Source organism: Strigops habroptila, chromosome 1 (assembly GCF_004027225.2).
Source record: "Strigops habroptila isolate Jane chromosome 1, bStrHab1.2.pri, whole genome shotgun sequence".
NCBI lineage: Eukaryota > Metazoa > Chordata > Aves > Psittaciformes > Psittacidae > Strigops > Strigops habroptila.
The window spans coordinates 21,038,492-21,050,030 of NC_044277.2; the positions used below are offsets into that span (position 1 = coordinate 21,038,492).

General features: G+C 45.0%; 1 protein-coding gene across 4 annotated transcripts in view; it reads right to left on the reverse strand.

Moving 5' to 3' along the window:
- The window catches only part of GRHL2 (grainyhead like transcription factor 2), a 65,844-nt gene that overhangs the window by 53,422 nt on the left and 883 nt on the right, over positions 1–11,539 (reverse strand). The window contains exon 1 of one of the 4 annotated variants that reach the window (XM_030500361.1): positions 11,196–11,299. The exons of the other annotated variants lie outside the window; for them this stretch is intronic. The gene's annotated coding sequence lies outside the window, so the exon portion shown is untranslated. Of the gene's footprint in view, positions 1–11,195; positions 11,300–11,539 lie in introns of those variants that run through there. 4 annotated transcript variants of the gene reach the window in all.

An 11,539-nucleotide genomic window follows, 5' to 3' on the forward strand; every position in this document is an offset into this window, starting at 1 on the left:
TCAGCCTGAATGTGGTACAAACTGACCAGTGCCTGAGTATATCACGAGAGAAGCTGCTGCACCACAGCTATGGCTGAAATCTACAGTATAATGGAAGCATAAAGAAAGATAATAGTACCTCCTTTTGTAAAATGTTCAAAAAACTTATGGATAAGAGAGTTATACACACACAAAAAAGTTGCATTCCTATTACACAAGACAGTAGGCAAACAGATTAGGCAGGGTAACAGTGGAGTGAGAGGTGTATGTTGCGAGAGCACTGTCAAGAATTGTGGCTCGAGTTACAAGCATCACTTTTAACACATTACACCTTACAACATATTTGAAAGCTGCAAAGATGGTAGAATACCTGAATATACTGACTTAACTGGCGAAACTAGCAGCTACTTCTGGTGACCTTCATAAAACATTCCTTGCTGTCTTCCACATAAAAACTGTTCATTATTCAGCCTCCTCTTTTTGCTCTCCCCTACCTGCAGCGGTGCCAGCTCCACAGAGCTAACCCAGCGAATGGCTGCTGTTGCATGGAGAGTGGTATTCAAACACTGCCCACCTGAGCTTTTTATTTGATTTCAGAAACAGGACTTGATAAAAGCACAACTGAACACACAGAGTAAATGCTCTTGGACGTGATGAGCGTGTCTTGCCTGGCTCCCAAGCCGCAGTGACCACCAGGCTGGGGCTTCACCCCAGGGCTCTGCCACTGCCTGAGCCCAACCTGCAAAGTACGTGCTCCTGTGTTTAAGGAAGAGGAGGGGGACAGTGGAGATGATTATCATCTCTATGGTACAGAGCACTGTTTACAAGTTTCTTTATTTAATGAAAAACAAAATAATCCATCTGTCACACAGAGCACAGTTTTATGAGCTCTGTGGGGGAAGAGAGCATTTCGTAGCTTTGTATCAGAAAATACAACCAACAATTACAGTTGAGCAAGATTATATTTTCCTTTCATCTAAAATATCTGGATTTTTAGAAACTTCTTTTCTTTTCCAAAGGCCTTTCTGCTTGGCCTTCTGCCATCTCTTCTACAGATTTTTATGCTTCTTGTTTCCACATATACATTTGTGTTGTTACAGGTTTGCTTCAGCAGGTGAAGCTGAATTATAAATTGGGAGCTCAAGGAAAGAGAGAGAATGCTAGGTCTGCTTGCCTTTTCAATACCTTATTGTTAGTGACTCAAATCAGATTTGCAACAGCCCTGCTGTTTGTGCCAGAGGTAGCTGAGGGCCTGTTCCCACTCTGGAGTAGCCAATTCTCCCTGGCTCAGAAGCAATCATTCCAGGCAAGCATTTTCCTTCCCTCAACAAAGCTCCCCTTCAGTTAAACCTGGGCTGCTTCACCACATGGGCAGCTGCCCATTGCAAGGCACAAAATACCACTCTCCTTCCAGTAGCAATCTTCCCTTACAATCAATAACTGCCTTTTGTTACTCAGAGCACTCAGAGCCACGCAATAGTCATAGCTGATTCATGAGCACTAACAGGCAGACCGTGAGATGCCCTTGTAAGAGCTGGGCTGTGCTTGTCTGCAGAAATGCTGGAGGGGAGGAGTCAATCTCTGCTGCTCTAACTTAATCAAGACAATCTTAAATCAATGAATAGAGTGCTGTCCCTCACAGGTGTTGTATATGATTGTGCTGAGGAGAAGCTAAACTAAAGGAGATAAATACTCTAGGAACAACCACTCACTAAACAAACAGTTGGGATGGCTGGAAAGGCACAGGTGCATAGACATAGAGCCTCTCCAACATCTCCCCAGTGCACATTTTCTGTAAAACCCAGGTTTTCACGTTTACAAACTAAATATTTGTCTCCTCTGGCTTGAGAGATGGTCTGCAGCATAATCAACCAACACACTCATTGTGTTTACTCTGCAAACAGCCTCAAACAATAGCTTTAAGAAAAATAAAAAACTTCCTCATCACCCCCATGCCTGTAATCAGCTCTGTGGGAGGTTAATGGTCAGACCTAATTATCATGATTTGCAAGATTATACCCAAAGCACTCAGCCAAAACAACTGCCCTGGCTTCAACAAAACTGCTCTATTAATTAAGGTCATTTGGATGGGAAGGAGGGTTTCTCTTGAGAAATGAGACTTGTGTGCACCCACATTTCCTTTCCTTTTCCACAACTGCTGAACCTCCTGGGCAATTTCAGCCAAATGTGACAGAGGGGTAGCAAAGTCCCCCATAACCAGAGAGGATAAATACTTCCTATTTTAATACATGCCAGGAAAACCCAACCTCCTGAGCAAGGCTCTGCACAGGTAAGCTCCCCTGGCCCCATTAGGCACCCTTCCATGATGGGACACCCCTAGCTCTTCCAGCTGTGTAACTGATGACAGCAGGCAGCTGCTTCGAGGAGAGTAACTCTCGTGGCACCTGGACCATGGAAAAGAAAAAGGGTGACACACTACGAGAAACATAAGAGGAACCACCAGAGCGAGCTGCTCTGAACACCCCACCTGTGAGAAATGCCTCAGTTGGAACCTGCAATTAGCAACACATCTACAAATCTTATCACAAGCTGCAAACCCATCAGTGACCACATCCGCGAAGAACCACCCACTTAAGAAAGGAAGATGGCCCAAGGTTGCAAGTGGATGACCCTATCTAGCCTGGCCAGCAGTATCAGCAAATATCCGCTGTAGCCCCAGGCACGTGTAAACCAGCCTGCCAAGGTGCAGAGACCATGCCTGTTCCCCACTGACCCTCTGTCTGGCAGTCAACATACGTGCTATCCAGAGCACAGCTCGGAGGGACGTGCCTGTACAGGCTGAAAGCATACCCTTATTTTACCATGGAGATACAGCTTAGTAATTGAGGATACTTTGTGCCTAAAAAGTACGTTTCGTTTCAAGCTACCAGTTTTGCTCCTAGTAAATGAAAAGATGCTTCTGTTAGTTTAAGCCAAACAGTAGTAGGCAATTATGTATCTTAATTTATAGGGGCGTGAGGATGAAAGGTGTTCTCTGAGGAATGATCTAGCTTAGAAGCTCGATTGCCCTGACACTTCAGTGTTTATGTAAAGACTAAACTTCAGATGGCCTTTATTTTTCCAAATCTCCTCCCCACCCTGCCCCTAGCTGATCAGTAGAGATTTTCTTGTTTGTCCCTTCTTATGTGATTTGTGTGCTTTCCTAGTAAGAAAAGTTATACATAAGTGTTCCAGATTTATACCAGTTTTGTCAATTTCTGCACCTGGTAAACTGATATTTTTGAACGTATTTAAAATTCTGATTATGCAATTGTATAAAACCTATACAAATGTAGTGCATAAACAGAGATGTCCAAAACTGTGCTCGCCCAGTTTCGTCTTAGTTGCTGCAATAAACACAGGCTGGAGAGGTACATTGTACTTAAAGTCAATAAATTAGCTGAAAGGAAAGGGCTAGCCTTTCAAGCTCTTCTTCAGACTAGAGATAATGAACTTTCAACAGCCAGCACTTGGGGCTATAAAATCCTACTACAGGCAAATTCTCACCCAACTTCATGCAATTTGTGAATTAGCTCACACAGAATCAGAAAGGCCCATTAACACATTCATGAACAATGGTGGAAGGCCACAGTTCTGTGAACAGCTTGCTTTTTACTCAGAAACAAGACATCCTGCCTGCCAATCTGTCAGCCAATCGTGATGCTCAAGAGCTTTCTGCTGAATTTGCAAAGTTTCTGCAGCTTTCAACCTCTCTGCTAAATTTGCCACTGAACATAAAGCAGACTGATGCAGCCATGCTGCACCAAGTACAGCTGCATCCTACTTTCCTCCCCATCATATGCTCAGCATTATAACCTGATCCAGTTGGTGCTTCCAGTAGGAAAGAAAGCCTCATTCTGCCTGCCCCCTAACTTTTGCCTAGACCAGGAAATTCACTCCCTGAAATCCAAAGCAGACTGTTGAAAGCGACAAGGTGGGCAACCAGCCCTGGCATTTCCTGGGGAATGGGGGATTTTGCTTTTCTGGACATTGTATTTGTTCCTTCAGTAAACTTTTTTTTTTTTAAGTAAGAATCGAGCTGCTCCATGCATATCCCTGTGGACTTCTATATCCCTTGATAATGCATTAGGGCTTCCCCCTCCCTGCAAAGGTTAGGTGCCACATGGGAACACAGCAAGCAATGTGAGGCAGCAGAACGGGAGGAATCCCTGTTCCCAGGTTTCAGCCCAGGCCTGAGCCTGCCTGTTCTTTGTGAGACAAAAGCACCAAGCGCATCTTCACACATCCTCTGCAAGTTGTCCCTTAGAGAGAGGAGATAGGAGGCTTTGGCCCATACAGCTGTTAGAAAGCGCACAGAAATTCTAGCATCTGTCAAATAACTGGAAAAAGGCAAGACAGACTCATGTCATCCTGGCTCCCAGCCCAGCATGTCAAGGCCATAGGATATTTATCATAAGCTACTTTTTTATTTGGATGATAAATAAAAACGTGCACAGGGCAACTGTCTCCAATCCAGAAACCCTGGAAAAACCCCACAAATTCTAAACTGAGATGCTAGCCAAAGGGACGCTTCTATATTGCATGCAGACATGCACCATGTCACATCCTGGGTTCCTGATCCCTTAATTGTCCAGACCAGAGACATGGCTGCACTGTGCTGTAACTCAGTGTGCTATGGGAAGAACACCTGCCTGCTGAGTCTCTCCTCCAGTGCAAAGTAAGAAATGGGGATCTTCAAGAACGCATGTGTTTCACTTGGTATGACAAAAGGTAAAGGAGCATGCTCCAGCCACATCCAAGAGCTGGGAGAAGAGCTGAAGCTTCCACTTCAGTTTTGACATAGCCAAGAAGGGCAGAATGTGACCATTTACAAGCATTTTCGTAGCTCTAAAGCCCTTTGGTTAAGGTTATTTTACACCTACACAAATCTCAGTTCAACTATACGAACACTATAAAACAGATTTAGAACAGATGTTCATATAATTTCTTACAACTAATGCACAAACATATGAATTCACAGGCACAAACTGAACTACTACAACCATTTAAAAAGCAGCTAAGGACAGATCCCACAGAAGCTGGGATGTGTTAACTTAATCTCAAGTTAATAAACTTTAGATTCCAGATGATAAATTTCTGCCTGTTCTAATTTATACAAAGAAGCATAAATCAAAGCTAGCCCTAGTGCTTGAAACCATTTGTTTTAAAGATTCTAATGTTACTCCAAATTTACTACCCTCAGCATACTACTTTGCCTAGACATCAAGCGAAAAAAAGAATAAAAACAACACACCACACCAACATGGGTGACTCACTACAAGTTTTGATTTATTTAGTTAAAGAAAAGTTTAGACTCCTCAGGATTTATTGCCAAAAGTATAATTAAAAAGTCAGCAACACTGTTGTTTCAATTAGATAACAGTGGTCTGTTAAAACTACAAAGGAGCACAAACGTTTAACGAACAGGAAAACTACAGCCCATGTGTCTTGCTATTTTGTCTTTCATCGCCGACAATCGAATCATTCCCAGAAGCAGGAACAGGTCTCCAGAATGCACCCAGCCCAATCCAGGGAGCATATAAATATGCAAATGACTTGAGAGTGAAGGAAAATCAAAGCATTTAGACCACCAGGAAATGAGAAGATAAGATGCCCTCTGGCCCAGCCAGCAATCCATACCAAGGAAAAAACTCCCATTAAAGAGGCTAAGTAATTTTGCCTACTAATGAACACAGGTTTGGGACTCTGGCAATTTTGGGACAATTACTCCTTTTGAGCACAAGACAAATCTGAACAAGATTACACATGCTAAATGATTAAAAGAAATTATTTTACCTTTACAAAACATTCTGAGAGGAAGTAAAATTATATACTGAGAGCAGAAACAGTGAATGTCAAAAAAGACTAGTTCAACAATTGGATGCCTGCTAGAAGTTTTATTTGGTTTTACTCAGAACCAAAATAACTTGAGCATGGAATAGTGATTAAAAAGATTAAAACAAATAGGTGATTCATTAACATCAACAAAAAAATATCATTAACTATGTCAAAGTGGAAGTACAAAAAAGAAATCTGACACAAGGATTAAATACACACAGTAAATGCCTAGTGAGGACTAGTTCAAGTAGGCAATTACTCACCCTGAGACCAACTTTTTATACCTGTGATTTCAGAGACTGGTTTTGCTTTAATTAAATATTATTTCTACCAGACAATCTTTTGTTATTAGCACGCTAAAGCCTGTTGCCTTTTTTTTTTTTTAAACCAGAAGAGAGTCTCAAAAAAAGCAGGTTTCAGCATATTTGTAAAATACTAGTGACATCTCAAAAAATAGCATACTCTGAAACTCACGTTCCTGCAGTAGCCAAAGAGTTGATCACACAACTAGCAATTACTTAGCAGCTTCATACCAGGCCATGCTCTGTTTTGCTAAGAAGCATACTTGCAGCGTGCATAGCACTCAAGGTTGTTTTAGCAGCCAGCCGTAGGCTTTAAAATTAAAAACAGGTCATGACAAGGCTTCTCAGACCTGCTGCAGTTTAACGTGACCCTTGGCCCTGTGGCCCTTATTCATTCATTGCTTCCACAGAGTTAATGGAAAAGGAATAGTTACTGCGCTGATAGCACTGATCACTGTTTTTTCAGAATATGAAGTCTTCTGTACAGTTAGAAGGAAAACCCAAATTCAGCAACTGAGCAATCCTGGGAGTCAAGATTTCCCATAAATATTTCTTAAAAAGCACAAAAAAAAAAAAAAAAAAGATACTTTACAGAACAACTAAAATACAAAATTATGGAAGATGCCATTATGCCCCATTATTAGGAAAATCCACAGATTTTTCTAATTTCCACAGAAAATTAACAAATCCACACATACATGTAATCTCTGAGGTTGGAGACATATTCTCAAGCTACAGGTATGTTGCAATATTTGATTTCTCCACAGTTCACATGCACTTAACATGGTTTCCTTGGTTAAATATTTCGTAAGCAACTGTCCTCTTCTTTATGAAGTTAGTACTATCAAAGAATAGGACAGTGTCCAGGTATATTAGGATGGCTGAAATTCTTTCAATTAGCTACTACTGTCCCAATCACCGATTTAAATGCTAATTAAGTTTATCCAGGATGAATTCCTACATCAGCATTTGAAAGTGCTTGTGTGTATGTGTGTGTGCCCGCACATACAAAAAAGGGCAGCTCAATTGGCTGCTCCATAATCATGGGGAAACAAATATTTAAGGTAACCATCAATGGTCTGCACTGGATTAATATTTGTGAAAATATTTGACAACAAATGTCAACCGGTGTAATTTCATTTCCCCTTCAGATGTCCCTGCTAGACGAAAACGATGATGTCCCGGCTGACCCTTCCACAGGGAAGAGGTTATACGAGCATTACAATCAAGTTAAGTGACCTGGGAAAATCCCCTCCCTCCCGTTCTGCTTTGATCTTCAGCCCAGCCTCAGACTTCAGCAACAGAGAGACAGCAGTATTAGCAGCAAAAAATAATCATTTGATACCCTTACTCCTCTCAGTTAAACTTATGGTTGCAGGTTCTGTAAGGTTCTGCACACCTGATTTTCCACCTTCCTTGCAAAGAGATGGTTTTCTGGGGAATATCCGTAACAGCATGTCTGACATTTCAAAAGCACAAGCACTAAACACCTCTAATTCCCGTTTCTCCATTCATTTGCAGATGAGTAACATGTCAGAAAATTCATCTTAGTGGATGCACTGAGCAATGGGAGCAGTCTGTGACCTAACTGCCACTCAACATTCTGCTGAAATGTGTTTGGCCCTCAATGAAAAAGAATAAGAACAATTCACAAATCACACAGTAAAACATAAGTTACTGTTGTTATAGTACTAGATGCTTAAGCTAAATATTATGAAGGCAGCATCTACATTTACACACTGAGGAAGAAACAGGAAACCAGGGCAAAATTACTTGTGAAGAGTCCAAGATCAAGTTCTGCGACAGACACTACCAAGTAGCAAGCTGGGTGTGAACATGCACCCACTGACACTTGGGAGCAGGTCTGAACCCATTCCCACCTCCGAGCTCACTCTCCTCATGGTTATTTACCCACAAGCTCAGCTGCAGACCCAGGCTGCCCCAAGTCCTCCTTAATGTGGTCAGCCTAAGCACGCCCCAGCTCCATCTACCTGGTGTCCTGAGTAGCTCTTGCATGTACTGGGGGTGTTGAGAGCCTGACTGACAGCCCAGACATGTGGCTGGCCAGCTAGCAAGAGAGGCACAGCAACCAGCACACTCAGACTTGCTACCAAGCATGCTCTTCATGCAACTGCAGTCCCAGCCTACATGGGACTCTTGACTTTACACACCACCAGGAGCGGTAGGGGCACAGTTGTAGCATTTACCAGGCAGATCTCAAGTGAATCCCAATTGTACAAGTGCTGCTCCTCATTCACAGGAGTACTGACAATCTCTAAAACCCTGTTAAGTCTCACAAGTATTGAGGTCACTGATTAGCTTCACTAATGCACTAGAGCCATTACTCTGGAGTTCTGTGGTGATAATTTTTTTCTGTATACTACAGTATGAACAACTTTTCAGCCTATAAATGCAGAAGTGAACCCTGGAATCATCTTTACATTCTGCAAACGGGATGCTCCCTCCTCCCACCCTATGCCACCACCGGCCTCTTTTCAATCCTCAGGGTCCCCTTGTGATGGCTCTGAGAATTGGACAGTAACAGAAGCAGCTGCATGGACCTCAAAAACGTTCACACAGAGGCAGGGACGCACATTTCCTTCTGCAGAGGTTCTAGTTTGAGCAGTTCTGTCTTTAACACCTGCCAATTGCTTGCACCCTACCTGCATATGAAGAACCCAGACCGATGAAAAACAGATGTTAAAAATAACCTCTAAGAGGAGATCAGGCTACTCTCAACCCAACACTCCCCTGAGCCAGTTCTCTAGCTGCACAAACAGTTCTACTGACACAGCTGAGAGGGTGGAATGGAGGCAGGGACAAGTGGCCACAGCCTGCTTAAGTCGGTACCACCTCTGAAAAATGCATGTGAAATCATGCCTTATCTCTTCTGACTGATAGCAGTTTGCAGAAGCAAGCAGGCAAGACCCAGCTCAGGCAGAAAGACTAAAGGGAAGGACAGGGAGATATGCACACTATCTTAAGGATAATCTCCCCTTCCAAGCTCCTCAGTTAGCATTAGAATCAAACGACTTTAGCATTTTCACACAAGGGTCCACCTTCCTCCCTTAAAGCTGGTGCAGGTAGTACTACAGCACCCCTGCCCCTGCTCCTCCCTCCAAAGAGGGACACTGCAGGCAGCCTGTGGAGCTGCTGTGCAATGAGGTGTACCGCCTCTCCAGAAAACCCAGCAAATCCCACTGAAGGATGAGACAGGAATGTACTTTTCACACTTTCTATATCCCCTCAGCTGCTTACTCCGCTACATCAGCACTTTACTAGCACAAACCCTACAAAAACGTGTCCAATGACACTGATAAATTAACTGACCTCGAAATAATGAGCTTCCCTCTCCAGTCTTGCCTGTAGGGAAGAGCCATTTTTAAATAAAAGAAAGGCCATGTGGAGGAGAATAATGTTGTACTCTCTGGATTAGGTTTTAATTGGATATAATTAAAGCCTAAAAAAAAAAAACAAACCCAAAACAACAAAAAACCCCACCTTCCCATGCAAACTCCCCCCACCAGTCTAATATCTCATTCCACCTGGTCATCTTTTCTGAAAACAAATGTATTTGTCTTCTCATGTTACACTTGTGTACAGAGAGCCCAGGGGATTTCTTTACTTCTATTTCCTTTTCAAACTCTTACCTACCACCTGTGAATTTTCTAAACACCTTAACCAGAAACAGATCACAGGCATACCTGCAACAGGGGAAGTACTGTTACTTGACGGTACGTGCTCACAGTGGTAACTGCAGCAGCACTACACAGAGCAGGGGATGAAGGGCATTAATGTCCAGCCTCAGTAGCTTACACCTATGCCATACTGTTCCTGTTGGGAAGGAAGCATAGTCCTGTAGCTTAGTAGCATCCTAGACCCAGAGGGGAACCACTTTTGTTCTAGTTTCTTGTATGAGTTGAGTTTCCACTGCACTGCTTTTCTGTTTCAAAGCTGACTGTGATACGAAGTTGTTCTCCCCCCTGCACCCCTATGCCCATATTCCTCTCCAGCAGTGAGAGGAAAGGAAGTTTACACACTTGCATTTGATCTGCTGCAGCCCAGCTTCCATTTGCTGAAACTGACAACTAGGCTTGTCCAGGGAGTAACTTATTGCCCCCTTCCACCTTTGTGCAGTTCTGGAACCGACAGTTGCTTTGGGATGCCCTCGACCACTGCTTCTTGCCAACTCTCAGCTCTTCTGCAGTTAATCTGGTTCCCCTCCCAACTCAGTAACTGCTCCTTCAGCTGCTCCTTTCTGCCCCACCAGCAATCCCTCAGGGCTCTGTCCTTATTCCTTTCCTTGCACTTAAATGATTTACCGCTCTTATCTGGCCACCTAAGGCCTCAGTTCCCATCCCAGCTCAGACAGAACTCCCAAACTCCACTTTGTTTCCAACTCCTACCACAACCAGCTTCATTTCATGTCAGCAACTACCTTTGCACTATCCCACTGTCAACTGATGTTTGAAAAAGGCCAGGAATACAATTATTTCTTTTAATCTTTCTCCTCTGAACCGTCCTGTCTCTTCCCTATCAGCCAACCCTGCTGTTTCCTTTTGTTGGATAATCTCTTTCTTTCATTCCTTGACAGGCAGGCTGTCACCAAGCCTCTCTCAGTCGACGTCTCCAACATCAGGCTCCTCCTCTCTACCTCCTTTGCCACAAAGGCTCCTGGGGAGCCCAACAAGGGCTTGTATCTGAGCAGCACCAAGGGTAGCCGAGATTACACTCATGACTTGGCCTCCCACCTGCACCGTAGCAGCAGTAACACAAAACTGCCATCTCCTGCCCTCCATCTTCCTCGCCCCGTTACTCTCCCCACCCGCCTCCCGCAGAAGAAGCAATAACCCGAGCAGGTAAAATGGCCTTCCCGCCTGGCTGCCTCACGGCGGCTCCCCGGCGCCGCGCCCCCAGCCAGGCCGCGGCCCTCACGCCCAGCCGCCTCGCCGCCATCGTGGAACAGGCATCGCGTTTACCCCTCGGCGCACCAGGGCGGGCGGGGACGGGGTAAATACAAACAGCCCCTGGTTTGTGCCCAATCGGCACGAAGCGTTAACGGAACCGGACACCCACCCGGGGCAGGCCCCGCTCCCGCCGAGCCCATCGCTGGCTCCGTCTCAGTCCCGCTGCGTGCCCCGGGGAAACCTGGCACCACAGCTCGCGTCCCCCGGCAGGCACGGGGGGCTTCCCGCTTCATCGCCGCTGTGCCTCTGGCCTCGCCGGCCTCGGGGCAGGCAGCTCCGCACGCCCCGCTGCACCCGGCCCCGGCCGCCGCGGCCTGCGGCCCCCACCGCCGTGCCCCGCCGGGGCGGGAGAAGGGCTGCGGCGGGCCTGGGACCGGCGGCTTCCACCTTCTCCTCCGGCGCCGCTACTCCGAAAGTTACTTTTTAACCCCGGGCGGAGGCGCCGGTCCCCGG